General features: G+C 42.0%; 1 protein-coding gene and 1 long non-coding RNA gene across 8 annotated transcripts in view; one reads left to right on the top strand and one right to left on the bottom strand.

Moving 5' to 3' along the window:
* Nucleotides 1–11,129, bottom strand: part of LOC309334482 — a 46,635-nt gene extending 35,506 nt beyond the window's left edge. Inside the window, exon 1 of the long non-coding RNA XR_014153117.1 lies at nucleotides 10,810–11,129. This is a non-coding gene — a long non-coding RNA (uncharacterized lncRNA). The remainder of the gene's footprint in view (nucleotides 1–10,809) is intronic.
* SHISA6 (shisa family member 6) overlaps nucleotides 1–27,913 on the top strand; it is a 289,917-nt gene that overhangs the window by 106,172 nt on the left and 155,832 nt on the right. The gene's annotated exons all lie outside the window — the stretch shown is intronic.

Genomic DNA, 27,913 nt, shown 5'->3' on the forward strand with positions numbered 1-27,913 from the left:
ACATTGAGGTCCAGCGCTAGGGCCTTCTGGCAGTTCCCTCACTGTGAGAAGCCAAGTTACAGGGAACCAGGCAGAGGGCCTTCTCGGTAGTAGCGCCCGCCCTGTGGAACGCCCTCCCACCAGATGTCAAAGAGAACAACAACTACCAGACTTTTAGAAGACATCTGAAGGCAGCCCTGTTTAGAGAAGCTTTTAATGTTTGATGTATTACAGTATTTTAATATTTTTTTGGAAGCCGCCCAGAGTGGCTGGGGAAGTCCAGCCAGATGGGCGGGGTATAAATAATAAATTATTATTATTATTATTATTATTATTATTATTATTATTATTATTATTATCATCATCATCATTATTATTATTATTGGAAAAACACACGCACACACTGGTAAAAGCTTAATCCAACCTACCTCCCCAGAATGGAAGATCAGCGGGTTTCTTCTCCACTTTTGCAGAAATCCTATCTACCACAAACGACTCCTGCCCATCTTGCTGTTGGGGTGAATGCCCAAATTAAGCTGTCGCAAGGGCTTCCTTGATCCCACCATTAGTGCTGGCCCCTAAAAGCCAACCAAGCTCCAAGAATGTGTGTGTGTGTGTGTGTGGAGTAATCATAACTTAAGGAGGGCTGTGGGTGCCCCTCCTTTTCCTTACCAGCTTGAGGTTCTTGAGTTCTCCCATGTCTTAAACTCATTTTTCCTTGGCTCTCTCATTTTGGCGCTCCACAGTATGAATGAACATAGACTAAATGCTTGCAGTCTATGAGATCATCTACTTTCAGTATTTAGATATGGAAGATCATTCCACAGTACGAAAAGTTTCACTATGCAATATTGGGATCCATTCAAGCCCTACAACTCTTATGGTTGTTTTAACACATAACCATTCTTTAGAATAAAAAAGGAAAACAAAACATTAGGCATCAGCTCTTCAGTATCAAGAGTTCTTGCCATTTTTGTCCCAACAAAATATATGAAAGAAATTGTAAGCTACTACTGTATTTTATTTTATTTTATTTTATTTTATTTTATTTTATTTTATTTTATTTTATTTTATTTTATTTTATTTTATTTTATTTTATTTTATTTTATTATTTAACTGGGACAGTTTGAGTAGTCAAAGGGTATGTCAGCTTTCCAATAATACTGTACTGCTTGGGGGGCAAAATCAAATGGCAAATCATTGCTAATTCACACGAATTTGCAAGATCAAGCAGGGGTGCTTGACCTGTATTACATTTTGCCTTCATATTGCTCAGATCATTGTTAGGTGTACTATAATCCAATCCACTTTTTGAGGTTCCTGACTATATACCAAACATTTGCATTGCTATGCCTGAGGCCAGCATAACTGTTTTTGCCAGAGATTAGGACTTCAAGGATTCATTTCCTCTCAAATATTAAACTGTGACAGGAAGCAGGGCTGCTAACATTGATTAGATATGGAACGGTAATTACTGTACTAGTAAGTCATGCATAAATATATATTACCCAAATTTTCAGTATAATTAACTGATTGGCATCTTTTAAAATGTTCGTTCAGGTATGATATTGTGCAGAGCTTATGATGTGGTGTGAAAGCATGCACCCACCAGTCAGAGGCAATTAAAGTGGATTTACTTACATTGAAGTCAATGGGGCTAAAGGCCACTTCAGCCCAAAGTTATTTAAAAACAAACAAACATGGAAATCACTTCTGTGCAGGAAATCTTCCTATACAGTGGGGAACAAATGTAAAAGTGAGTACACCTTCTGGGAAACTGTGACTGGTGGTTAGTTATTAGTCATTTGGGCATGAGGCAAAGTATTTTGAGTGTGGTATTCAACACTAGTTCTACTTAGAGTAGACTCATTGAATTTAATTGACACGGCTTAGCTTCATTCACTGTAGAACTTATTTGAATATCGTCTAGAATGAATACCATTGACATTTGTAAGAAAATTATTATGTGTGGAATGGCCTTTAAAACCAACACTACATCCCAGTTGCTCCCAGTTGGGGCAATTTAGCCATACAATCTGACCTTTTGTAAATACTAACCAGATACCATCAGTTAGGCTGGCAGGTGGATGCATCTCATAGCAACCCTGATATTAGGGTGAGGAAAGACCAAGCCATTCCAGTGGCATGCATCTGAAAGAAAGTTCTTTTTTAAAAAAAAAGAAATACCACTGAATTAAACTTAATTACATGGAAGGCATATATTTGGGCCAAAGTAGGCATGCAGGTTACAAAGTAGGCGTGCAGGAAGTGGGAGGTGGGTGGCGCTGCGGGTTAAACCACAGAGCCTAGGACTTGCCGATCAGAAGGTTAGCAGTTCAAATCCCCGCAACGGGGTGAGCTCCCGTTGCTCAGTCCCTGCTCCTGCCAACCTAGCAGTTCGAAAGCACGTCAAAGTGCAAGTAAATCAATAGGTGCCACTCCGGCAGGAAGCTAAACGACATTTCCGTGCGCTGCTCTGGTTCGCCAGAAGCGGCTTAGTCATGCTGGCCACATGACCCAGAAGCTGTACGCCAGCTCCCTCAGCCAATAAAGCGAGATGAGCGCCGCAACCCCAGAGTCGGTCACGACTGGAGCTAATGGTCAGGGGTCCCTAGGCATGCAGGTTGCAGATTTGTGTGCTAAAAGTTGCATATGGGATGTACCACTTCAAATTGCATGTTGATGAATGCTCCCCATACGGAAAAAAAAAAAAATCCTGGCAAGGCAAAAATATGGCAAGCCTCTAAACCGTTATCCTTGACCTCTAGTTTGTTTAAATGTGGATGCTATTTTTTTTGCATGTGGGAGTATCCAGTCATGTCACGTGAGCTGACAAGCAGCCTGGAGTAGTACATGAGGTTTATCAACTTCATAAGAAGACATATTTGGGGTGTGATGTTATAGAAGCAGAAGCCCAAACTACACATTATATCAGGAGTTAGTGTTTGATTCTTTATAAAAATACGTAATTAAAAGACACGAAAGAGGGCTACCAATTTGATCTGAGCAATGGCTCGGGAGAAGGGTGTATTTAAAACTTTCATTCCAGTGCCCTTTTCCCAATGCTTACCTCCCTCCAGGCTGTTTTTTGCCCCATGGAAGGATGTGAGGGGAAGAGAGAAAACCATGCAATGATACAGACACCTGTATATTTTTCTGTACAGAAATAGTAGGGGTTTTTTTTGGGGGGGCAACGTAGAAACAAGGCAGAGTAAATACCGCAGCTCACCACGCTCATCCTGCCACTTTCCAATCAAATGAGGGCTTTTTCCTCCATACATCTGTATTTAATTTAGAGGAGGGGTGGAAACATTGGAAGCCCAGTCATTGATTTCCTGACGTAACCTTTTGTTTGTCCCAAAAGTGTTTGGATATATGGCTTGAAGTATGTGTTATTATGTCTAAGTCAAACAATCGTGGTAGCTGTGAACCAAACACCCTTTTCTCCAAGGTAATGCATTTTAGAGGGAAGAGGGATTCTATATAAGCAATTTAAACCTGCTGTTTCATAAAGCTGAGAAAAAGGACTTGGACTGATGTGCTATGGCAGTTTAGGATATCAACATTGAGCTTACACTTCACAGGCCATTACTATGCTAATAATAATAATAATAATAATAATAATAATAATAATAATAATAATTTATTTCTACCCCGCCCTTCTGGCTGGGTTTCCCCAGACACTCTAGGCAGCTTCCAACAAAGGATTAAAAATACATTAAAACATAAAACATCAGTCATTACAAACTTCCCTATTGACTTAAAAAATATGTTGCTTCAATTGTAGTTTTTGTTACTATGTGAAAACTGAACTGGTGACTTGAAGCATTGCAGTTGGCAAAAGTGCGATCCTATGTGTGTGTCTACTCAGTTCCATTGAGTTCAATAGGACTTACTCTCAGTAGGATTGCAACCTAAGTTACACTGAACACTGGAACTTACTTCTGAGTAAACATGCTGTATGGGATCTGGCTGTATGACCAAAATCTTCTGTGCCACACCTATATGTGTGTAAGCACCAATGAATTCAGTGAAAGAAGCATAGAACCAGGCTGCTTGGACATTTATGTTACAGTCTTACAGAACAATCAGACACTGCACAATGAATGTTCATGGAATGATGGTTTGCTTCAGGCTTGCATATTCTAAAGTAGAAATGTTTCAGGCATCTCATGCTATTATTGCTCATGCCATGAGTCAGTACCGATCAGCATTTTGTATTTAATTTCTTAAATGGAGGAGAAGAGTGTTTAATGATCAAATCTGTAAGTGATGACAATCTGGAAAGGGTGACAAACACACTCTGGATCAGACTGAATTAATACAAATGAGGAATTGCTTTTCCATTTTCCCCGGTGTTGTTAAATACTACAACTGCTGCTATTAACAATTCAGCCAAAGTTAAGTACCTTTAAGCCTCATTGATATCATTGAGAGAAATCTGAGCACATTCTAAACGCTTCCACTGAAATCAATGGAACATAATAGGATTTATATTTGGCTTGATTGTGCCTAAAATTATACTAGGTTTGGGATTCAAAATCACATTGATTCAGTGAAGAAGTGGATTTAAAATAATGCTAAAATGAAAACCAAGGAAATAATGTATTAGCTTTAGGATATGACCAGGATATGAAACAAGGGATCCAAAAAAAAAATAAAAAAAAAAATGCTGTGGTGTCAGAGATGAGAGTTAGCTGCATGATCTTTTTCTAAATCATTTTCCTAAAAGTGTTATAATTCTGGAAAATCACATACCACCCTTTGCAATTATGAGAACTGCTGACAACCACGTGGGTATGCTTCTGTGCACAATATATGTCCTTGGAGCCTTTTGTGGGGGGCCCTCTCTGTAGTTTGTGTGTCATGTATACACCCTTACAATATATAACAATACAGTATTACATGCTCACCTACGCCAAAGTGTCAGGGGATAAGTTTGGTTATATTCTTTTCTCTCTCTTTCTTTATATTTGTATTCTACCTTGAAAATCAATAAATATATATTTTTAAAAATGTATACACCCTTGAAACATTCATGCCACCTCCGAAGAAATGGCCACTCTAAGCTCGTTTTTCTTCCCCAAGGTTATCACAATAAGCTCTTTTTAATATGCTGCCAAATAAAAAGTTGGCTGACACCTTCTCCACTCCTCTCATCCTTAATTTGGCATAAGTGCCTAAGTAAAAGTGCCGGGATTCTGCAAGGGTGTCATGCAGCTTCCGCTTTATTTGCTATTATTGTTGCTTTCAAGTGGAAAATTGATATAATAACAGCCTTCTTGCGGCACACAGCAGTCTATGCTTTTGTACAAGGCTCTGTAAGGATGATCAGCATCCACTGGCAGGACGGGGGTGGGGGAGGTGACAGATGCCGCCTGCAAATAATGAACCGATCCAATTTCCTTTGGAAAGGAACTTTGCAACAATCTCTTTAGCTTGGCAAGTTACAGTGCTGTCCAGGGCTGCTTATGTGTATGTTTGGAGCAGTGGATGTTTCCCTAGCTCATTAGGTTTGAATATTCAATGGTATTTCCATTAGAAAGACAGTAGAGGGGATCAGCTTCCCAGCAACAATGGCTTATAAAATGAAAAATAGGCAAAATAAGAAGCTTTATATAATACATGCACACACATTTATTGCATACAAGATGTGATGAAATAACTGCCAGGTGCATGAATTGGCTGCCGACATCTTAGGCCCTTGCCTGAACGTCTGTTTTGAAATACCCATATCAAGGGGTATTCTGCAAGTGCAGAGACATAATGGTGTAAGTGTATTAAGTGTAGAAAATTCATTCATATTGTATTAGTAATGCTGTAGCCATTTTACTTTATGCCTTCATATCCATTTGCATTGTGCCCAAAGATTAAGGCTGCTATTATAAACATACTTACTAAGGAGTCAGTCCTTTTGAATATAGTGGGAATTACTTCTGAGTAGACATGCTTAGGATTGTTTTGCAACTCACAACGACCTAATTGGATAGTGTCAGACAGTCATTCAAATATATTGAGCAATATTTAAGTTGCAAACCTGCTCTTTGATAATACTGCATCTTGTTCCTTGGCAGGTATGTGCCATTAAAGGCCAATTAAAAGGCCTATGCAATAGCAAATTCCCCACCAGCCTCTCAAGGAGGGAGAAATTGTTATTTCTTATCTTCCTCCATTGTTCCCCTAATGCACAGCACAATTCAATGCAATTTTACTCAGAAGAAGAAGAGCCAGTGTGGTGTAGTGGTTAAGAGCGGTAGTCTAGTAATCTGGGGAACCGGGTTCACGTCTCCGCTCCTCCACATGCTCCTGCTGGGTGACCCTGGGCTAGTCACACTTCTCTGAAGTCTCTCAGCCCCACTCACCTCACAAAGTGTTTGTTGTGAGGGAGGAAAGGAAAGGAGAATGTTAGCCGCTTTGAGACTCCTTTGGGTAGTGATAAAGCGGGATATCAAATCCAAACTCTTCTTCTTCTTCCTATTAGGGTTAATAGGACTTAAGACTGAAGCTGGGTCAGAGTGATCCTAAAGTGAGGGAGGGGTTGAGATTCCATTAAGGAGAAGCCACTACTTCCTAAGACTTGCTAGGTGGTATTTTCCACCACCAATACCCTCATTCACCCTTTTGTCCGCACGCACACACATGCACACAGAGAGAGGGGGGAGGGGGAGAGCTCTTTGAATTGACACTACGGCTAACATGCTTTTTCAGCCTTTATGGAGAGTGTCAGGGAGATGAGTCACAACAACCACAGAGAGAGAATGCCCCATTATTGACTTATTGGCCATGGGATACAGTAACAAAGATAGGGCTTTCCACTGCTGCACTGCACAGGGCTCTATCTATAAGTGTCCCAAGGTGGGGGAAGTCCAGTCACCCCTCAGCTGCCCTCTTTGGAAGCTTACTAGTGCACTACCCATGTGTTCTCCAAAGGAAATATATTGAGACTGAACTCATTGCACATGAGTCTGATGACATCTCAAAACCATTTAGATCTCTTTTGATTTGCATAGCTAATGAATAACTGACTTGTGGATTCTATGGTGCCCATTTCAGCTGATTTGTAGAGGGAAGTTTGCAGAGTTCTTTGATTTGTCCCAGAGAATAGAGATCTGAGAGAACATAGTTCAACAGGATACTAACTCCGGCACACAGTTGTGAAGTCTGTCAGTATCAGGTGATGAGATGTTGTCTTTCATGGACATACCAGGCCCAGGCACCTGCAAGTGAGTGGGGATTACTTTAGCAAAAGTACTCAATTAGTCCCTTCCTGACCCAAAGGATGACAAGTGTTGGGGAGTTACTGAGTTTGTGGGGGAAGAGGGCAAGTTTGAAATGGGACTTCTGAGAAGACATACATAGGATTACACCAGGTATGAGGAACCATTGGCCTGCAGATATTCCTGAACTACAACTCCCATAAGTTCCAGAAAGCATGGTCAAGGATGATGGGAGTTTTAGTTCTGCAACATCTAGAGCAGGGTTTCCCAAACTTGGGTCTCTAGCTCTTTTTGGACTACAACTCCAATCATCCCTAGCTAGCAGGACCAGTGGTTGGGGATGGTGGGAATTGTAGTCTAAAAGCAGCTGGAGACTCAAGTTTGGAAAACCCTGCTCTAGAGAATCAAAGGTTCCCAACTCCTGAATTACGCTGTAAGATATATGCTTCATTAACAACATCATTAAGTTCGTTAAGTGTTTAAGTCTGAAGGTATTATCATGGGGTTTTTTTCTGCTTATACATTTTAGTGATTCCTCTTGAATTAATATCTGGTATTAAAGTAAGGTGACCAGATGAAAAAGAGGGGTGGGCTCCTGCACCTTTAATAGTTGTTTTGAAGAGGCATTTCTCACAAGGAAGCTGGTAAAATGTGGGTTGAACAACGTAGCTGTTAGGTGGATTTGTACCTGGTTGACTAACCGAACCCAAAGAGTACTCAATAATGATTCCTCGTCATTCTGGAAAAAAGTGACAGGTGGGGTGCCTCAGGGTTCTGTCCTGGGCCTGTTATTGTCTACCATCTTTGTAAATAACTTGGATGAAGGAAGTGAGGGGATGCTCATCAAATTTGCAGATGACGCCAAACTGGGAGGGGAGCTAATGGCGCAGAAGACAGAATCAGAATTCAAAATGACCTTAACAGATTGGAGAACTAGGCGTAAGCTAACAAAATGAATTTCAATAGGGACAAATGGAAGAACCAGATGCACAAATATAGGATGGGGGACACCTGGCTTACTAGCAGTACGTGTGAAAAGGATCTATGGGTCTTGGTGGACCACAAGCTTAACATGAGTCAACAGTATGATGCAGCAGCAAAAAAAACAAACCCTGATGCTATTCTAGTCTGCGTCAACAGAAGTATAGTGTCCAGATCAAGGGAAGTAAGAGTACCACTCTATTCTGCCTTCGTCAGACCACACTTGGAATACTGTGTCCAATTCTGGGCACCACAATTTAAGAAGGATGTTGACAAGCTGGGATGTGTGCAGAGGAGGGCAACCAAGATGATCAAGGGTCTGGAAGCTAAGCCATATGAGGAGCACTTGAAGGAGCTGGGTATGTTTAGCCTGGAAAAGAGGAGACTGAGAGGGGATATGATAGCCATCTTCAAATAAGGGCTGTCACATGGAGGAGGGAGCATGCTTCTTGCAATGGCTTCAAGTTGCAAGAAAGGAGATTCTGACTAAACATTTGAAAAAACTTTCTGACAGTAAGATCTGTTCAGCAGTGGAATATTCTCCCACGAGAGGTGATGGACTCTCCTTCCTTGGAGGTTTTAAAGCAGAGGTTGGATGGCGATCTGTCATGGATGCTTTAGCTGAGATTCCTGCATTGCAGGGGGTTGGACTAGATGACCCTTGGGGTACCTTCCAACTCTAAGAGTCTATGATTCTGTGATTGTTTGCCATTCTAATTAGATGCTAAAGGTGGCATTTCAGCTCCCTGAAGATACTTTGTGTTTTACAAGTTGAACCTATGAAGTCAGAAGTAAGGACTACTGAGTTAAATGGGGTGTACTCCTATGAAACTTAAGTTTGCAGCGATGCTGATCCTAAAAAATTGGGTATTATGCTATGCACTGCTTCTTCTTTGCAGTGTGTGTATTTATTTTAGTGGATCAACATAGCTATCCTCATTTCTCGACTCTCCTTGGCACCGTGGCTATGAAGACTGTCAAAATGAGCTCCTGCTCTACACCCCTGAATGGCACACAGCAATGGCATATCACACTGTGATCCTTATATCTACAGTACTTTCTTTTTCCTGTGTAATATTTTTAGTTGGCAACCCTGTACCCATCTATAATACATTTTACTCGGTTTCTACTTCTCTTTCTTTTTAGGGGGAAGTGATATGTAAACTCAATAAATCCTAATCTCCTCATCTGAGGGGAAGAGTCTTATTGCACCTTTAAAATGAACTAATTTATGGTGTCATAAGCTTTCATGGACAGCATTCTACTTCATCTGTTGTGGTTTATGGAAACATGCCATAATAATTTATTAGTATTTAAGGTGCCACGAGACTCTTAGGATGTAGCAGCAAAAACAGCAAACATAGTTACTCCTCTGGAAACTGTTAATTAAGTTGATTACACAAAACAAATAAGGTATCAAATATCTAATGTAACAAACGACACACTGAGCCAGAATTTATGAAGGTAGCAGTAACGATCTTGAAGTAGAATCTACACAGAACTCAACTCATGTGTCACACCAGCGACTATTTTATAAGAATTGATAAATTATCACTCTGCTCACCCTCAGTCATTTTGGCACAATCCAAACATGGACTTCCCACAATTCAGCCTAGGAAATACTCCGTAATAAAATGTATAATGACTATCTAAAAATTTTTTATTAAGGGATACTGACAAGTAGTAGTAGTAGTCGTACATACATACATACTTTTCATTAGACAGCTATGAGCATTTTACTATACCACCTAGAGATAACTTTTAAAAAGGAAAAACAACAGAGTTTTCTAGCACCTTAAAAACAAATTTATTGTTACATAAGCTTTGGTGGACTTCATAAGAAACATGGATGACATCCAAGAAAGCTTATGCAATAATGGATTTGTTAATCTTGAAGCTGCCACCATAGCTGTCAACGTTTCCCTTTTTTTGAGGGAAATTCCCTTATTCCGAATAGGATTCCTCGCAAGAAAAGGGAAAAGTTGACAGCTATGCACAAGACAGACAGCCTTCACAACAGCCAAGTATTCCTTGTGGAGGTATGCAAAAACCCCTAGTGGCCTGCACGGGACAATGATGTCACATCCCTTGGGGCCTGCTTGAAGCCTCTGTGCAAGCACAAAGCCACAGCAGCTACCAGCCATGGCATGTGAAGACTGCAGCACCTACCACTGCGCAGGCCACAGCTGTACCTAGTGTTGGAATGGGTTTTTGTTTCCACGGAGCAAAACAGTGGACCCATAGAGTTAAAATTGCAAACAATGTTTCTGTTAGGAAAAATGAAAGACACTTATAGGATTGTTCCACGGAAGGAATATTTACATATTCTTAAGAAATTGCAGCATTTTCAATAACAAACATCAAACACAACCATGTGGGTAAAATTCAGGGTACTGGATGAGTTATTTCAACAGACAGAGGGTTTGCCAAGCACGTGGCAGAGGATGTGGTAAGGTAATACATCCTGCTCTGCAGGCCAGGGGCTGTTTGGTATACTAATCACTGTTCTCTGCATTTTCCACAGTCATTTCTGAATCTCTAAAGCTCTGCCCATTGTTCCTGGACTAGCAGCTACCTGGTCAGGCGCTGGTTAATCACACAGAGCAGAAATAATCTGAAATGCAATCCTTACCTTGCATGCCATGAGAAGGAGAGCCTGCATGGAGGGAAGATTACATAGGAGTGGGCCCTTCACTCAGCAGACCTCCCAGAGAGCCAGCACTTCATTTACTGCAGCATCACTGACGCTGTTGGAATGTGGCTCTCTGCAGCAGCTTGCCGGAGGTGTGCAGAAAACACACATTCAAGTCACAGAGCCAGCCATGTAAAACCGCTGCAAACATCTGAACTAGGAATGGGCCAAGCAGGCTTTCTTTCCAGGAATAAAATGCCCTCCAATCCAGTTCTGCAGATTTTTGTGCTCATTATCTCCTCTCCTGATTGTAGCACTGCCACCCCGCAAGGCAACTATCAGCACAGCTGGCTGCCAGAGATGAACCAAGGGGATCAATGTGTTCAGCTCTCCATTCTCTTCTCCATAGTGTGAATCAGAGCCTGCGCCTCAGTGATGGGTGTGAGAAGAGACAGCAGCTCAGGGATATTGATATCGTGTCATTGACTGTCTCCTTGCTTCAGGAGGTTATGCTGCCTCCCTCCCTCCCTCCCCAACCCCACTCCCCACACTCACTGCTTGCGTGTAATTATTGGAAGCAGGGTATATTAGATTTGATACACCTTCCCAAGCAGATGGTTGCCAGCACTGAGATGTGGAAATATGTGCCCAGGGCAGATTGTCCCAACTACTTAAAAAGGTGGAGAGATCATACTGTCTCTACCCCCATTCATTTGACGAATAAAAGAGAGGAGATTAATGCTCAGAGGGGATGTGTGACGTGTGTGTCGCAGATTTAGAATTTGAACACTGAGATCCACAAGCATCTTTTGTTGTTAAATTAAACCTCTCCATCTTAGTGTGCCACAGGCTTTGAATGGTACCTTACTGTTGCAGATAAGTTGGATGGCTCTGAATCCGTCCTGCTCTTGTATGTGACTAGATGATTTTATTTGACATCTGAAATGCTCTAGCTATTGTAATTAGCTTCAGTGTGTGACCACTGCTAACAAATCAATTACATAAAAAAAAACCCTTCTCATTCCTTTTACCCAGGGAGCTAAATAGGAAACACAGAACAATAGAAATGGAAAGTACCTAGTCTAGTCCCACAACAAAAGTCTGTTACCCAAAACAAAAAAAAGGAGAACTGCCCACCAGCCCCTTTTACTGTTCAGTGTCATAAGCAGGGTATAAGTCTGCTGGTTTGTTTTTAAAGTGCCTGCAGAGTTCAAGCAAGTGAACCAAGGTGCACACACTACATGGGAAGGTAACAGAAAGAAAGAAATGTTCATGGAAATCTGAAAATATTTCTGACAGATTCTGAATACCTCCACCAAGTCTTCCAAAAGGATTTTCCCCCTCCCATTTAAAAGATACCCAGCTTCACACTACTCAACATATTGTCTCAGTAACAATTCCGGAGGATCCAAAATGATATTGGATTAAACTGTTCTGACCTCCACAGAGACACTAGAGCAGAAAATTACAAGGTAGCCTTTACAAATGTTATCTAACATGTCTGACTGTGTTATGTGAACCCTGTGCAGGCTGCTGAATCACAGGGAGGGCAGAGGGGTCAATCATATAGAGATTCAGTGTGTCAGTACAGTGCATTCAAGCCCAGAGTATGAGTTGGAACTTCTGAAAGAATGGCCTCTTTTTCCCAGATTTTGTCCAGGTTATAATGCGCTAACTCCTTCTCCAGCTCCCATTGTTTCCACTAACAGAGGAAGGTCAGGTTTGCAGTGAATACAATACAGGAAGATGCTTCTTATATGCAAATGAGGCATTGTAATATTTTACAGACATAACTACAGTACAAGGAAATCAGGAAACACTGCTTGACTTGGTGCGGGGCAGGATCATTTAACGGTAGTGAATAAAAATGACAGTACAGTAACTGAAAATACAATGTTGTTCCCTAATGAGTGTGATGGTTGCATTGTCATGAAAAAGCGCCATTACATCTGAGGAAACCTGAGATCACTTCACATTAGCATGAGACTCGTATGTATGTGTTAAATTATTTTTTCCCCCTTAAGTAGCACATTTCTAGTCGGCCTGGCGCAATGTCCTACATTAAATGATGTGTTAATAATAGTTTAACAGATGTTGCACAATACAATGCAACATTGAGAGGCAGTTGGAAACATCTCACATGTCCCTGTGTAAGTATCCTGGGACTGTCTCTGCCCCACAACAGCTTTTACATTCCTGCTAAACCAAATGAAGACCAGAGTTCCTGTTCAAAAGAGCTGCTATGATTCCTCAAAGCAGTCATGGCTGCATCCGGCGTCAAGGCTAGCACAAGACAGCAGTCCTTCCTGTTTGAGGGCTGCAGGCAAGGCCTGCATTCATCTAGCATCAATTAGCACTTCAGGGCCCCAGCCAACTCCCATAAAAGTCAAGCTGATTATTTTAATTAGCTCCCCCCCCCCACACTTAAACCCCTGACTTTTCTTGCTTATTATGGCAACTGATTTCAAAGTTAAATCATTAACACAAATTGCAGCCCAATTATAAACTCCAACATTAAATCTTATAATTTTTTTTAGCATCTTGGCTTGAGATAATTAACATACACTATAGAATAATAACCATAAGTCATTATCCCCAATGCCATATGCACGTCTTTTATGGCACACTCACGTTAGGAGATGTTGCTCGCAGTTCTTCTTTCTCAACCACAGAAGGCACAAGAAGTTATGTCTTCACTGCAGGGGTTGCTAACCCAGTGTGGGCTACTGAGAAGTGGCAGTGAGATTTATCACTTGCTTAGATTTATATTCCACCCTGTGCAGGAATCTCACAGTAGGGTTAATATTTATTTTATTATTTTATTACATTTATATCTTGCTTTCCTCCATGTTGGAACCCAGGGTGGCATATTTGAGTTTCCAGGTAGTCTGCTATCTACGCACTGCCAGAACCAGACTTACTTAGCTTCTGCAAGGTGGCTGCATCATGTGACATCTGACTGTCATGTTAAAATAGGCTGGGAAAGAGAGATAAATCCTTTCCCCACATAATTTAGGGCCATTTCATACATTTCAGAGAGTAGATTGTCATGGAATGTAAGCTCAAAAGAGAACTGCTTCCATGCACAGCTCTCTGGTAAGTGTATCTGTATGATGCATGCATTTGCAAACCTTTGTTTATTGCATTTATGTTTCTAGGTGTAAGCTGTAGGTGTAGGCTTAAAAATACAACGTGTGATGTGCTGCTTACAAACTAAAGGAAGGAATGAAACCCTGCAGAAGTGACCAACTTGGGACAGGTTGAGCCAGCAGTTATTTTGAATCTCTGGCTTCTTAGCTGACATCCCAAAAAGCAACTGAGCTTCCCTGTAACCCATGGTGGAAGTCCTGGGCTCTCTTTGAAACGAGAACCTGTGGTCCTCCAGATATTGTTGGACACCGGACTTCCGGGTTGGCGCCATCGCCGAATGGCGGACTCCCTCCGAGCTCCGGAGGGAGCCTGCTCGGCAGGGGCTGGGTTCTACCGCGCCGGCGACGCGGGGACCCTCAAAAACCATGGGCGCTGAAACCCATGGGCATGGTGACTCGAAAAACCCTGGGAGCGATCCGTGAGAGCGCCGGGAGAGGAGAAAAACCCTGGGAGCGATCCGTGAGAGCGCCGGGAGAGGAGAAATAGAGGTTTTGACAGCTGTCGAAGGAGCTGCCAAAACTGAAGAACAAAAAGAGAACTTTGTTACGAGGACTTTGCTGGTTACATTTGTTATAAATTGGATAAAACAAGGAATAATAAGTTACTTTGACTGGTGGGTGTGATCAGGAAGGAAACTGAGTTATTATAATCCCTCTAGAGGAGCTGTGGGTCATTACAAGTATTGCTGGCATGGAATTTGAATTGGACTTTTTATCTCCTGGGAAACTGCAGAAATGGAACACTATTTTGTCTACAGAGGTCTACACACTAAAGGAGACAATAGATTTATCTATTGAAGAATGGAAGGGACTTGACGTAATGTTTTGTTCCTGAATAACAAAGCCTCTGTAGAGGAATTACAAGCTTTTTGGAATTAGAACATTTGTGCAGGAGAGCAGGGGGAAAAAAAAAAGAGGAGAAGAGAGAACAACAAGAACAACAAGAATAACAAGAACTGGACAAAGTTGGAAGATAGACCCCTTCCAAGATTGGACATTCGAAATCAAAGATGACCAAAAGACGGCAAAGACTATTAAAAAGACGGCAAAGCGGACTGGTGAAGGATTATGGCTTAGATGTGGGAGCTCCAGGACGACAGTAGACATTGACGGACATTGGGAACGCAACCGGGAAAGGGGGGAGGGAAATTTGGAATCCAAAGGGTGTTAAATTACATTTTATTCTTTTTTCTATTTTTTTTTATGTTAATCTGTATTGTATACTAAAGAGGGGAACTCGTGGAAGGGAACAGGTCGATTTTAGGGGATGGGAAAATATTTTTTAAATTGGGTTAATGATAATAACTTTAAAACTTGGGGTAAGAATTTGCTGAATCTATTTGAAAGAACTGGAATACAAGAGGGGGAGGGGAGGGGAAGTCCTGGAAAGATGACATTGAAAATAAGGCCTTAAATTTGGATGTTTTTCTTTTCTGTTATATTTGAAATTTTTTAATAAATATTATTTTAAAAAAAAAAGATATTGTTGGACACCATATCCAGTCAGTCCTAACCAGCATGGCCAATAAGGTGATCTCAGTTGCAATCCAGTGACATGTTATGGACCACAACTTCCCCATCCTATCTGTAGATAAAACAGCCAATATCTGCTCCTCTCTTCATATACTCCTTCATGCACATAAACACTCAAATGCAAATGTTGCACAGGCTCAAATGAAGGGGAAGGACCTGGAGCCACCCAAGCTTCAAGATTTTGAAAGCTGTGCCCTGCACCAGGTGATTTCCTTATAGCATGTATAATGTAGACATTGCTGAGCTTTCTTCTACGAGTACGTACTCGATTCACTAGCTTTGAAGCTTTCATCTGCTGCTAGTTGGAGATGCTTGTTATGTGTAAGTCAAGGCATCCCAGCAAGTTAGGCGTGCAAAGCAACTTCCTTCTTGCTGCCATGGGCACAGAAGATTCATCGCTATGACTCTGAAACAGCACCACCTGAGATTAAATACAAAATAATTAATTGGCCACTGCAGAAGCTGAACAGCAACACTCAGAGAGATGTTATCTGTTGTCCTGTTTGAATTAAGAATTCATAATGGCACAAATCACTCTGCTTACTTTGTTTTGCTTTGAGTTGTACTGTACACAAATGAACTTGCTAGAGAAGTTGATTAATGAGAGGAAGTCAAGAAACACAGAAAATGATCCATTAGCCTATCTCTCCAATCCATCTTATCTTTCTCCTCAGCAGCCCGCCATGAGGATGGCCAAATGAACAAGGAATCAGGTTAAAATCAGGCATCCTGAGATTTTCATCACCCTAACAATATCCTGTTCTGTATATACCTCATTTGCTTTGTCTATACTAGAAAAGGGTTTGGGAAATGAAGGGCAAAAGACTAAACACACACACAACACACCATGAGAATATAGTACATCACCAAACACATGGAAACACTAGGGGTGAATCTTTCAGTTTCATTTCTCTGTTTTTCATTTCTCCAGTCTAAGTCCACTTCCCTACATTTCTACAGTAGTTTGCATTGCTGTTTTTAAAAATCCTCATGATAATCTGTCAGCAACTTAGTGCAAATTTCTTCAAATATATGCACTTCTATATGCTGTTTTTACTAACATACACATTTCTGGGAGCAATTGTTGTTTGTTATCTGCACTAATGTTTTATAAACTCTCCATTAAAATATGCTATATAGGGTGTGTGCATGTACACAAAGGGATGAATTCAATGCAGTGCTAAGGAGATCGTACTGTCACCGCAAGCATTTTTGCTTGTCTGATGGAACAACCTTCCCTCTCCTCCCTTCACATGCTGTTCTGGGCATTTTCCCAACCCACCCTCCCCTGCAAGCCAATTTGAGTGGGCATGGGGAGAGGGGGAATACCATTGCATTAGCAGAACTCCTTGCAAGGGCTTCAACTAGCAAGACTAGTTAGTTGAATCCTGCTCACATTGTTTGGAGAACTATACTGAAAAATTCAGAGAAGTGAGAATTTCAAAGAACACTTGTGTTTTGGTTTTCATATTGTATTGCTTTCAAAAATCAGAATTAGATAGTTTCTCATTAAAATGCAAACCAAAGCAAATTTCTCCCCTGTCCTAAGGTAACCTTCCCCCCCCCCCCAACATATTAGATCCAACTGATTAACTCATAGGTTAGCAAGATGGTTAGGATGATTCTATAACAGATATGTTCCAAGGTGCTGTGCTGGAAAAGTCTGAAAATGAGACATTTTGGTGCCTCTCACACAATGCTTGAGACATCTTTGTTACCATGTAATTGCAGCCTGCCAGTGCACCAGCACAGAGCAAGCCAATACACTTCATCCACTGTGAACCATCAAATTACCTCCACTGGTTTCTGTTCTTGAGTCTCCTTATTAAGACTTTTTTTTGCTCCTGTATCTCAATAAGCATTGGCTATTTCAACTTTAAAATAATAATACTCATTTTCTAGAGGGAAGATGCTTTGATTCAGAGTAATCAAAGTCAGAAAGCCATGCAGGACATCACCAGCCATAAACATTGGCTTAGAGTTGTCCAACAAAGTTGTCTAATGATAAGCAGCTTATATGAAACACAGGGACATAAGCAAAAAGACACGTAGTATGATTAATCAGCTAAATCACCACCAGGATTGTCTACAGGACTGTCCTGCAAGAAGACTAGGATGTGGACACGATTGCTTTCAGTAGAACAGGGATGGAGAAGCTTAGGCCCAGGGGCCAAATGCCATGCTCCAGCCCTCTCTTTCTGGCCCTCGGGACTCTCCCTAAGCCACACCCCTTCCCCAGGTCTTCTTAGCAACCTCCTTGAGTGTATTTGCCTGGCTAGAGTGTTTCTGACCTTTAACAATGTGTCTTGCTTGCCTTGGTGGAGTAAAGAGCATGTGCCTCTCAAACAGTTGTCTAGGAAGGGAATATGGCCCTTAAGCTGAAAAAGGTTCCCCACACATCCAGTAGACTAACTCAAGCCTAGAAACCTCAAAAAAAATTGACCTGATATAGGTTTGGCAGTAAAGATGGATGTTTTTCAATTTAAGATGGCTCCAGGCTGGATTGCCATATTTCTATATTTCCATTGCATGGGAGAATAGTAATTATGGACCCAATATTGTTGATCCCCTAGCAACACAATGTCCCTGATACATGCAGCACAAGCAGAACTAAGTCAAGAATGCCTACATGTTCTGAAGAAGTGTGTCAAGAATGCCTACATGTTCTGAAGAAGTGTGCATGCACACGAAAGCTCATACCAAGAACTAACTTAGTTGGTCTTTAAGGTGCTACTGGAAGGAATTTTTTTATTTTGTAATGCCTACATGGTAGTACTATTGAGAATCACTCATGGCATGCACCGTGTTTGCCTGATTCTGTGATTCAGGGGAGGACTGAAATGCAGGCATGACTATGGGCTATTGTTAGCCCAAGGCATGGCTAACAAACCTGTAGTTTAATGGATTCACACAGCTTTAGCGTTGCTTGTCTAGGTGGTGTCAGACGCCACCTAGACAAGCAACTCCAGTTGCTTCTGAAGACTTCCCCTAGCAATCTTGGGAAGAAGAAAAAAGTGATGGCAGAAGCTCTGCTCTTGGCAGAGAGGACATGGTGGGTATGTGCTCTTCTTACAGGACTGCCAAAGTAATTAGTTCAATAAATAGAAAGCATGAGTTATCCCTGCTGGGTGACTAAGTTAGAATAAAAGGGCATGAGGGAGGCTGAAGTCAGCTATTACCTCTCCAATTTAAAATTAAAACAATTAATCAATTGGCCCTGCTGGAATTAATAGAGAAGCCAATGCACCTGAAATATAATACATAAAAGCTAGCATCTAGAACCCTGGTTATGGGTTGGCCCAGAAATATAATAAAATCATATTATATGGTAAATAAAATCATCTAGACATGGTGCCTAGCACATTTTTGTAATGGCAAGTGCCTTATGTTTCTACAACATGATATAGTTTTTAAAAGAAAGAAAATTCCAAAGTTGTTGTTACTTTGATTTGAGGACCCAAGCGGTGGTGCTGCATCTGGCAAAAATATTTATTCAAGATTTTGTGGGCAGATGAAGGAGACATAAATCTTAATGTATTTTTTCCATATTGATGATTCGATTTTCACACAGTTATTGGAGTGCTCAGCACATGGTTTATGTCCCTTCTTGATTCCCATTTCCTCCATGCTCTCTCTCCAAGCTGTGTAGATTGATCAGGTTGCCAGAGATACTGTTTCGCCTAACGATTGCTCATCCCAATATATTTATTAGTTTGAGACTGGAGCCCTATGCAAACCCCATGTTAAGTCCCAGGTTCAAGGGAGAATGTTCTCAGATCATCTGCAAAGGTACCTACATAGTGAAATCTTAGGTCAACATATAAACTGCTTCTAAAAATTCCCCACATATTTCCAAAGCAGTAGTAGAACATACAGCAGGCGATGGGTGTCATGCAAGAACCATAAAGCCAGCATGAAGAATGAGTCATGTGACTATTTACTCTGTGGCCATGGGTTCTGGTGCCCATGTATCCAGCAAGATATATTTGAAACGCAAGGATGGTGCAGCTTATCATAGTGTTGAAAAAGAAATGGAGCAAAAGCTTTTTCTTTCCCTTTTTTGCTGCAGTCAGTTTATACTACAGAGTTCTTGCTGTATTAAGGTGTTTATTCCCTGTCTGTCTTTCAGCATGCATCTCCCTGCCCCCCAACAACAGAGACTCCCTGGAGACAGCTAGAAGATCACTTTTGTCTTGTAACTTTCTGGTGTAACAAGTGAGATTTATGAGAGCCAACTATTAATAGAAAGCTCGGAACACCAGGGGAACAGAATGACACACATGAAACTATCATGGTTTATGGGTCCTGCTTCAAAGTTGATAGTGCCTTTCCAAGGTCAGACACCTTATTGGAGGAGGACGCATCTCCTGCCACTCCTGCCAGTGCTGTTCTAGAGCAATGTAGGCCCTCTTAAATGTGGAGTCCCTTTTAGCCATCAAAGCAAAGGATGAAAGCATGCAACGCCCAGTCCTATTTAGTATTGCTTTTATTTGTTTTTATTATATTTATTACCTTCCCTTCACCAGCAGAACCCAGGACCTAGCTGAGCTCCAAGCAAGGACAAACCTATCAAAAGGACAAATTGGCCATTATCTGAAAATAAGTTGTGATTTTGAAGCCACTGGGGTAACTCTAGCACTGGAGATTCAGTATAGTGATAGAAGACACAACAGACTTGACAGAGGGCAATCCTAGAGCAGTGTGCCACTGTGACTACAGGTAAAATGTGACACCACTGGCTCATTAATTGCCTCCACTTCAGTACAACAACAGCTAAGTCTGTATCATAAAGAAGATATACAGATGGCATCACCAATGAGTGATCTACAGTTGAGCAATATACTCTTCCCAAAGCCTGAACAAATTCTACGGCGCTGTTAGAGTGTTCTGTTTGGAATTAATTAGAAGATTAGAGTTACCTGTGATTTTTATCTGTTTGGGATGTTATCCTTGTTTTACACATTACAATTACAATTTTGGATTATGAGTCTAAGTCAAATACGTTGTGTCTGAGCTCTTCAGATACAGCAGATGAAAATGTGAAATGACAGAGTTCTTCAGAGTTTGAGCTAGATGTTGCATTGGGTACATATTTGATTTAAACAAAATGGCAATCTTCAGACTGGAGGTTATCGCAATTACACCAGACATTTAAAGATATATGCCTGAATGGTTTGGATGCTTCCTTGCTTGCTTCACTACGTAGCACCAGTATAGCTACCCTCCTTATGCAGCCCCACAAGGTGGCATGGCAGAGGCACACCCTTTCCTTAAAAAAAGATTATCTAGTGGTTGTTGTTGACATCTGTCTGTCTTGAGAGACAATGGAGTGCACCTCTGGGGGTGAAGTTGAACCACAGTGTTAGCAGCACCAAAGTGATTTCCCTGGGCACAAGCCTAGGCAGTGTGTATGGAGATCCTGGGCTTCCCAGACAACAAGATTTCTCCCTCTCCAATGGTGGCAGCACCGTATCTAACCAACAGCCCATGAGCAACCCAAATCTAATGTCATAAGAAAAAAAAATCTGATTTACATGCTGCTGCTAACCTTTATTCGAAATGCTTGCAATGGCATGTGAAATAACAGTCTGTGCCTATGATGAATGATTAAAATAATCCACTCAACTCATTTCAAGAACATGGTGCAATTGAGGCAGAAAATAAGTAGCTGAAAGACCCTGATGTTGGGAAAGATTGAGGGCACAAGGAGAAGGGGACGACAGAGGATGAAATGGTGTTCTCGAAGCTACCAGCATGAGTTTGACCAAACAGTGGAAGACAGGAGTGCCTGGCGTGCTCTGGTCCATGGGGTCATGAAGAGTCGGACACAGCTAAACGACTAAACAACAACAACAAGCTGGCTGTATGAGCTGTCCCCAAGTCTTCTTGAACCCCCAGTCTTCAATGCATACAGAGTGGAGTCATACTGCACAGCCAACTTTATCCATACCCCGGAAGAGTAGTAAAAATGAACTGTCGGAGACTCTTCTGTCCTCACTGCCAACAGTCAATTTTCTGTTGATTTCCAAACCATGCTTAATGTTGCAGAGGCTTCCCAGAGTCTATGGCAAATATAGTAAATGACTGTAGATTGGTTGGTGACATACCCCAGCTCATTCCTTGACTCCTTCCCTCAGTGATCTGTGAAGTTCTGATGTCACACCTGAGCTTGTTTGCAGAAGGTATCAAATCATAGTATCATAGAGGCATGTTGAACTTTGTTTCTCCTGCTTTCCATCTCAGGCGTTCCATGATAGTTTGGCATACTATCCTCCTCAATGAGAAGTGTAACATTTACATTGAGTTCACATGGTACATGGCTTGGTAGGAAGTTAGGTCTCCAGTAAAGCACTTTTATTTATTTTTTTGCAGTGGTCAGAATAGCTGATCTTGTAGAAGGTACTTGGTAGAGAGAAGAGGATCATTAGTTTGTGCAGGCAAAGTTAGTATATTTTAAATGCAAACACTATGTCAGTGTTGGTTGTGACAGGATAGTAAAGAAAAAAGGGAGGGGGGAATCAAAGCCAACAAACCACTCATTACAAAAGCCATGCCTAAAGCAAATAACATGCATGGCATCATTGCACCTTACTTCCCATGCCAACACCTAACAACATAGTAATTGTAATATGTAGATCTGGCCTTATACAGCCCCTTTAGCACAGTATGAAGAATTCTACATTATACTTCTATCCACAGTGACATGCCGAGAGCTTCATTGTAAACTAAGATTATGGGTGAGCATGTACTGAGGAAAGACTTCCTGGCATCGTCTCAGGCCTCCCAATGGATTTTGTTCTTCACAGCTGTCAAAAATTGATTGTCACCATTATGTTTAGTACCACTCAGACTCTGTATACAGTGCAATGTCTTCTTGCAAGAAACTGAACTCCACGCGTCTGTAATCTAGACCAACATTTTACATTTGTGCAGAAATTCCACATATAAAAACTTGCATTGAGCATGGGTGCACATTAGCACAGGAGTCCCATTTTCATCTCCACTGATGTGACCAATTCTCCTTCAGTGGCCTCCTTATTTTGTATCATCATCTTCTCTAGGGCATGTCAGAGCATCCGATCCAATATATGAACTGATTGCCTCTGGCACAGCAATGCCACCATCAAACAATGGCAGCTGCATGCAAGCCAGAAGCTGTGTACTGCTGTGGCCTCTGCATTGCTACCTTTGTGCAGGGCAGACCCCAGCAGCTGACAGCATATCCCCAAGGTATGACATATCTAAGGAGAAATAAAGCCACCTGTCTTGTAAAAAGGACAAGGAATCATTGAAGCAAAGCCTTTAGCACAGAATCATCAACAACAAATTTGTAGGTTTATTCTCTCCCATTCTTCTCCAGTTTGATTGCCATCATCTGCTTCTTTCTGGTTTGCCTCTTCCTCACCTCACCTTCTCTTTTCTGTTCTGCCTGTTTGGCACCCTATTCCCACTCCATCTTCAGTATCATGCTTTGGTCATGTACTGTATTTCCTTCATGACGGACTCCATTCATTCCTGTTTCCTTTTTTTGGAAAGCAACTATCTGCTCCCAAGAAGCAGATGCTCCTCTCCCTTTGCAAAAGTTTAAACTGTGCCTGCAAATGTCTCTCTCCTCCCAAGCCACTGACTGACTCCCAAACTGCCTCTCCTCCTCTTCCCTTGTTCCCTATTCCCCCTTTCCTAAAAACAACAACAACTTGCATTTCTTTAGGTTGCAAGCCTGCAGGCAGAGTTGGTTTGTTTTTCATTGAACTATTGTACAGCATCTGGTGTGGTTGTGACATTTTATTTCATTTATTTGTTATTTACTGTTTGATATAGGCATGGCCACACACAAAAAACCTAACTGAGAATCGGAGGCACTTGTCTTCATTATTCCAGAATAAGGGGAAGAAAACGGGGACCTAGTTTTGCCCAATTTGAAAGTTTCCAAAGGAGCCAATATAATAATAATAACAATAATAATAATAATACAGTGGGCTTGTTTTCTGGGCTGGAATGTGCAAATATGCTCATTTGTTGTTCACATTGCACAGGAGAGTCCCTGATCTCTCACCCATATGAACTTTCAGTTCTGAAAGCTGACTATTAGGTGCTCCCAGTCCAGAAGGTTAATTGCCTGGGTTGCTTGACACTGCCTATCAATTTGATTGGCATTAATTACCTGTGTCAGTGGAGAGTTCTATTGTATAAAGATCTGGTTGCTGTGCATACCGTGGAGGCCTCCACTCTCTTCAGTCCTGTCCTCCATTAATCCACAGGAGCTAAAAGGCAGCAGCAAGCAGGGTGGGGAGGAATCAAAAGGCAAAGCCAATAGATGCACACTGTTAGCCTTCTCCAACGTTATGTGCAAAATACAGTCTTCTCCAACGTTATGTCCAAAGTACGACGTATTGCAAAAATACTTTTAAAGGGGGGGGGGGAGACGTAATTTTAAATACTGTCAGTGCCCAATGTATCTTGAGGCACAACTTTCTTCATCAAGGAAGGAGCTAAACAGGGAGAAGGAATCTTTAGAAATGCTGAGCCCCAGGCTTTAGCATGCTTAGTTCACAGTGTGTTTATTTTCCTAAAAGTGGCAGGTGCATAATGAAATCTGGCTCCCAGGCAGTGAGTTGTCGTTTCAGGAAGGTAGGGCTGTGGTAGACCAGCAATGAGCACTCAGTGAAAGCAAGTTTTTCACAAGTATTACAAGGAGCGTCAATGGTAGAATCTAAAAGCAATCAAAGAGCAGCCAGGTGACTTTCACATGTAGCCTGTTGCTTGCTAACCAAGCAGAAAGATACTAGTTTTCTTGATTTCTTGCCAGAAAAACAAGTAGCAAGGCTATGTTGTCTCTTCCCTCAGCCCGCTTAAATGAGGAGGCAGCTTTGCACTGGGCTCTACCTCAGGATCCAGAAGAAACTGCTGAGCTTCACCCTCCAAACCTGACAGAAACAACTGACCTCTACACCAGGCTCTACTATGGACCTGCTAAGGCCTCTGTCCTAGGAACCTTTGGGTTCTTGTACCACCAAACCCACCTAAGCACAAGCATTTTTTAAAAAAGAAAGAAAGAAAAGCAAGAGTTATCAACCCTACAAGTAGTTGAAACTGAAAAATAGCTGCAGGTGCTGAGGTTTAGATAGAAAGAAGCAGGAGATGACCAATTCCCTGTTGTCACCTGACTGGCAAAAAGGGTTCTACTACAGTGGTACCTCAGGTTACATACGCTTCAGGTTACATACGCTTCAGGTTACAGACTCCGCTAACCCAGAAATAGTGCTTCAGATTAAGAACTTTGCTTCAGGATAAGAACAGAAATCGGGCTCCGGCAGCGCGGCAGCAGCAGGAGGCCCCATTAGCTAAAGTAGTGCTTCAGGTTAAGAACAGTTTCAGGTTAAGTACGCACCTCTGGAACGAATTAAGTACTTAACCTGAGGTACCACTGTACTCAGCTTAGAGGACTTGAAGTGTCCCTGGGACTTTTAGAGCTCCTGGATTGATGCCTATGCAGCCATAACTTGCTTTTTTGCAGTTTATGGTGCCTCCTGATCTTTTACATTGTCGTCCAGGTGTGGTCTTCCAGGTGTTGTTGAACTGCAACTCCCAGCAGCAGCAGCAAGCATGGTTGATTGCCAGGGGTGGTGGGGAATGTAGTTCTGCAACATCTGGAGGGCCATAGTTTCTCTGCACCTGGTGTAGCTCTTCCCTGACCACCTGTACCAATGTCTCAGGCTAGTTCATGTCACAAAGAATTGCTCTGAAGTTACCTTCGCTTATCATAGACTCGCTGGCTGAGAATGCACACAAAGTTGTAGCTGCACTTTCGTTGTTGTTTCTTGAATCCTTTTACCAAGGGCAGAGGTAAGGCCAGGACTCCTGGTTCCTTTGGTACTTTAGGCGGAGAGATTTATTGTATGGAGTAACTACCCTAGTGTATTGTTAAAAAAGAAACCCAGTTCCTGTAGATGGCTCTTCACATATCTTTGTGAGTTGCTGGCTGCAATTTTCATAACCAGATTGAATGCATCAATCTAAATGTATAATTCTCTACTTAAGCACACAGGCATTGAGCTCACGTGTCATATTGTCTGCTTTCTGAATTGGCAGGTAATTGGAAATAGCTGGCATCCCAATGAGCTGAACAGTCAATCATTGCAACATTATGCAAAACTCATTAAAATGTGTGCTTGCAACTAACTGGGACAGGCTGAGGCATTCTAGCTTGCTCCCATTTCCTGTGAGGTCACTCAGATGTTCTCTGATTATTTAGTCTCTCTCCCCAACACCCCACAACTATCTTCCATTGTGGAGATAATGTTCCACTTTATAGTGGTTTACAAGGAGACCCGTCATTCCCAGCCTCATGTTCTTCTTCTCCAACACAGAGACAACATTTGTTAGATGAAGATTTGCTGCTGTTCATACATATTTCATAATAACTGGTAGAGAACATTTTTCAGACCAGGTCACAAAAGATTCATAAAAAGTAAAAGGCAGTTTTTGCTATATTTCTTAGAAGCACTCTGCAGCTGCAGGTATTGATTAGCTGGCTTCTTGAAGACTGCCAATCACTCCATCAAAAAAATTGTTTTGTCTATATAAGTGACAAGACGTTACGCCGCTTATATCCTAAAACAAATCTGTGAGCAAGATGGGCAAATTTCTCAGCTCTTTCTTTCATTGGAGGTTTAGAGAGTGGGATATGATGGCACATTCGAAACCTGGTTACCCTTTAGATGAGATCGTGTTAAGTAAGGAGCTGAAACAATTGTCAGCAACAGGAAGCAATGGTGATCAGAGGTGCTTCGTAGAAATCAGAGCATTGGAAACACTAGTAGATGGGACTCAGTGGATGTTTCCAAAAGTGTTTCTTAGAGGAAAGGGCTCAAATCCTGATTGTATTATTTATTATTACCTGCCATATCCCAACTGCTTGAACACTTAAGATTTGAGGCCCTTCTTAGAAAGCCCTGTCATCAAAGATTAGGCAGATGGCCACAAATGAGAGGCTTTCAACCAACCGAGTAACACCCTCCTTAGGAAGGTTGCCTTGCACCCATTTCTTTATTAGTAGTAGTAGTAGTACTATTATTATTTCAGGTTAAGGGTTTTTTCCCCCTTCAGGCATCTTAGTGTGTTTATACTTCAAGTATCACCTGAAGTTCAGTTTTCCACTCTGTTCTTTTATTGATTTCTAATTGCTGTATTCATATTTTATTGCTGCTGTTTTGGATTTTAATTGCATTGTAAACCACCTGAGATAAATGTTTACAAAGGTCAGTATATAAATTCCTTAAAAATAGGGGAAGCCTTTATTTATTGGACTTTTATATCATTTCTGCAATTCTACTTTCATTTGGGAAGGTCAAAGCTGCTGAAATTTGAAATGGGGTTTAAAAATGAAACCCCTCATTTAAACAACAACAGGAAACCCTTATGAGCTGAGCTCAGTCCTCTGCTGGAGGTGGTGGCCGGCTGGGCCTTGGAGTTCCCTAACCTATTGGTATTGGGAGACTTCAACTTCCATGCTGATGCCACTCCCTCCTCACAGGCTCTGGACCTGGTGTCTTCCATGGCGACACTAGGGCTCTCCCAGTTTGTTTCGGGCCCCACACATCAAGCAGGCCACACGCTGGATTTGATCTTTGGCGCCGGTATAGATGTGATCATGTCTCCTCCGATGAAGGTGCCATGGTCTGATCACTACGCTCTGAAAGCTAGGATTGACTTTCCACCCCCACCCTGCTTAGGTGGTGAGCCGATTTGGGCTCGCCCGCAGAGGCTGATGGACCCTGATAGATTCCGTCAAGCCTTGCGGGACCTTGCTCCCCCTGGCGACTCATTGACTGAGCTTGTTGAGGGCTGGAATACCCAGCTCCTGGCAGCCATCGATGAGATCGCACCTAAGCGCCCTCTGCGACCCCGCAGAAACCGGGCTCCCTGGTTTACCGAGGAGCTTCGGAAAATGAAGCGGGACCTCAGACGGCTAGAGCGAGTATGGCGGGGTGCCCGTGACGGAGCCTCAAGAACATCTTATAGGGCTTTTATGAAAACCTATGAGATGGCAGTGAAGGCCGCTAAGAAGTCCTACTTCTCGGCCTCCATTGCATCCGCTAGCTCTCGCCCGGCGCAATTATTTAGTATAATTCGGTCTTTAACGTCCCTTGAAGGACAGCCAAATTTAAATAATAATCTGACACACAGCTGTGCGGCATTTGCGAGCTTTTTTGCGGAGAAGGTCCTGTTGCTCCGCCATGACCTCCCTGCCAATTTGGATACAATAAAGGAACTGGAGGCCCCTCGACTGTCCTCGGGTCCAGTATTGGACCACTTTGACCGGATATCTCCAGCCGATGTGGACAGACTCCTCCGAGCTGGAAAGCCCACCACCTGTCCTCTTGACCCGTGCCCGTCATGGCTGATTAGAGCGTGTCCAG

The sequence above is a fragment of the Podarcis erhardii genome, assembly GCF_964252035.2.
Source record: "Podarcis erhardii genome assembly, chromosome: 2".
Classification (NCBI taxonomy): domain Eukaryota; kingdom Metazoa; phylum Chordata; class Lepidosauria; order Squamata; family Lacertidae; genus Podarcis; species Podarcis erhardii.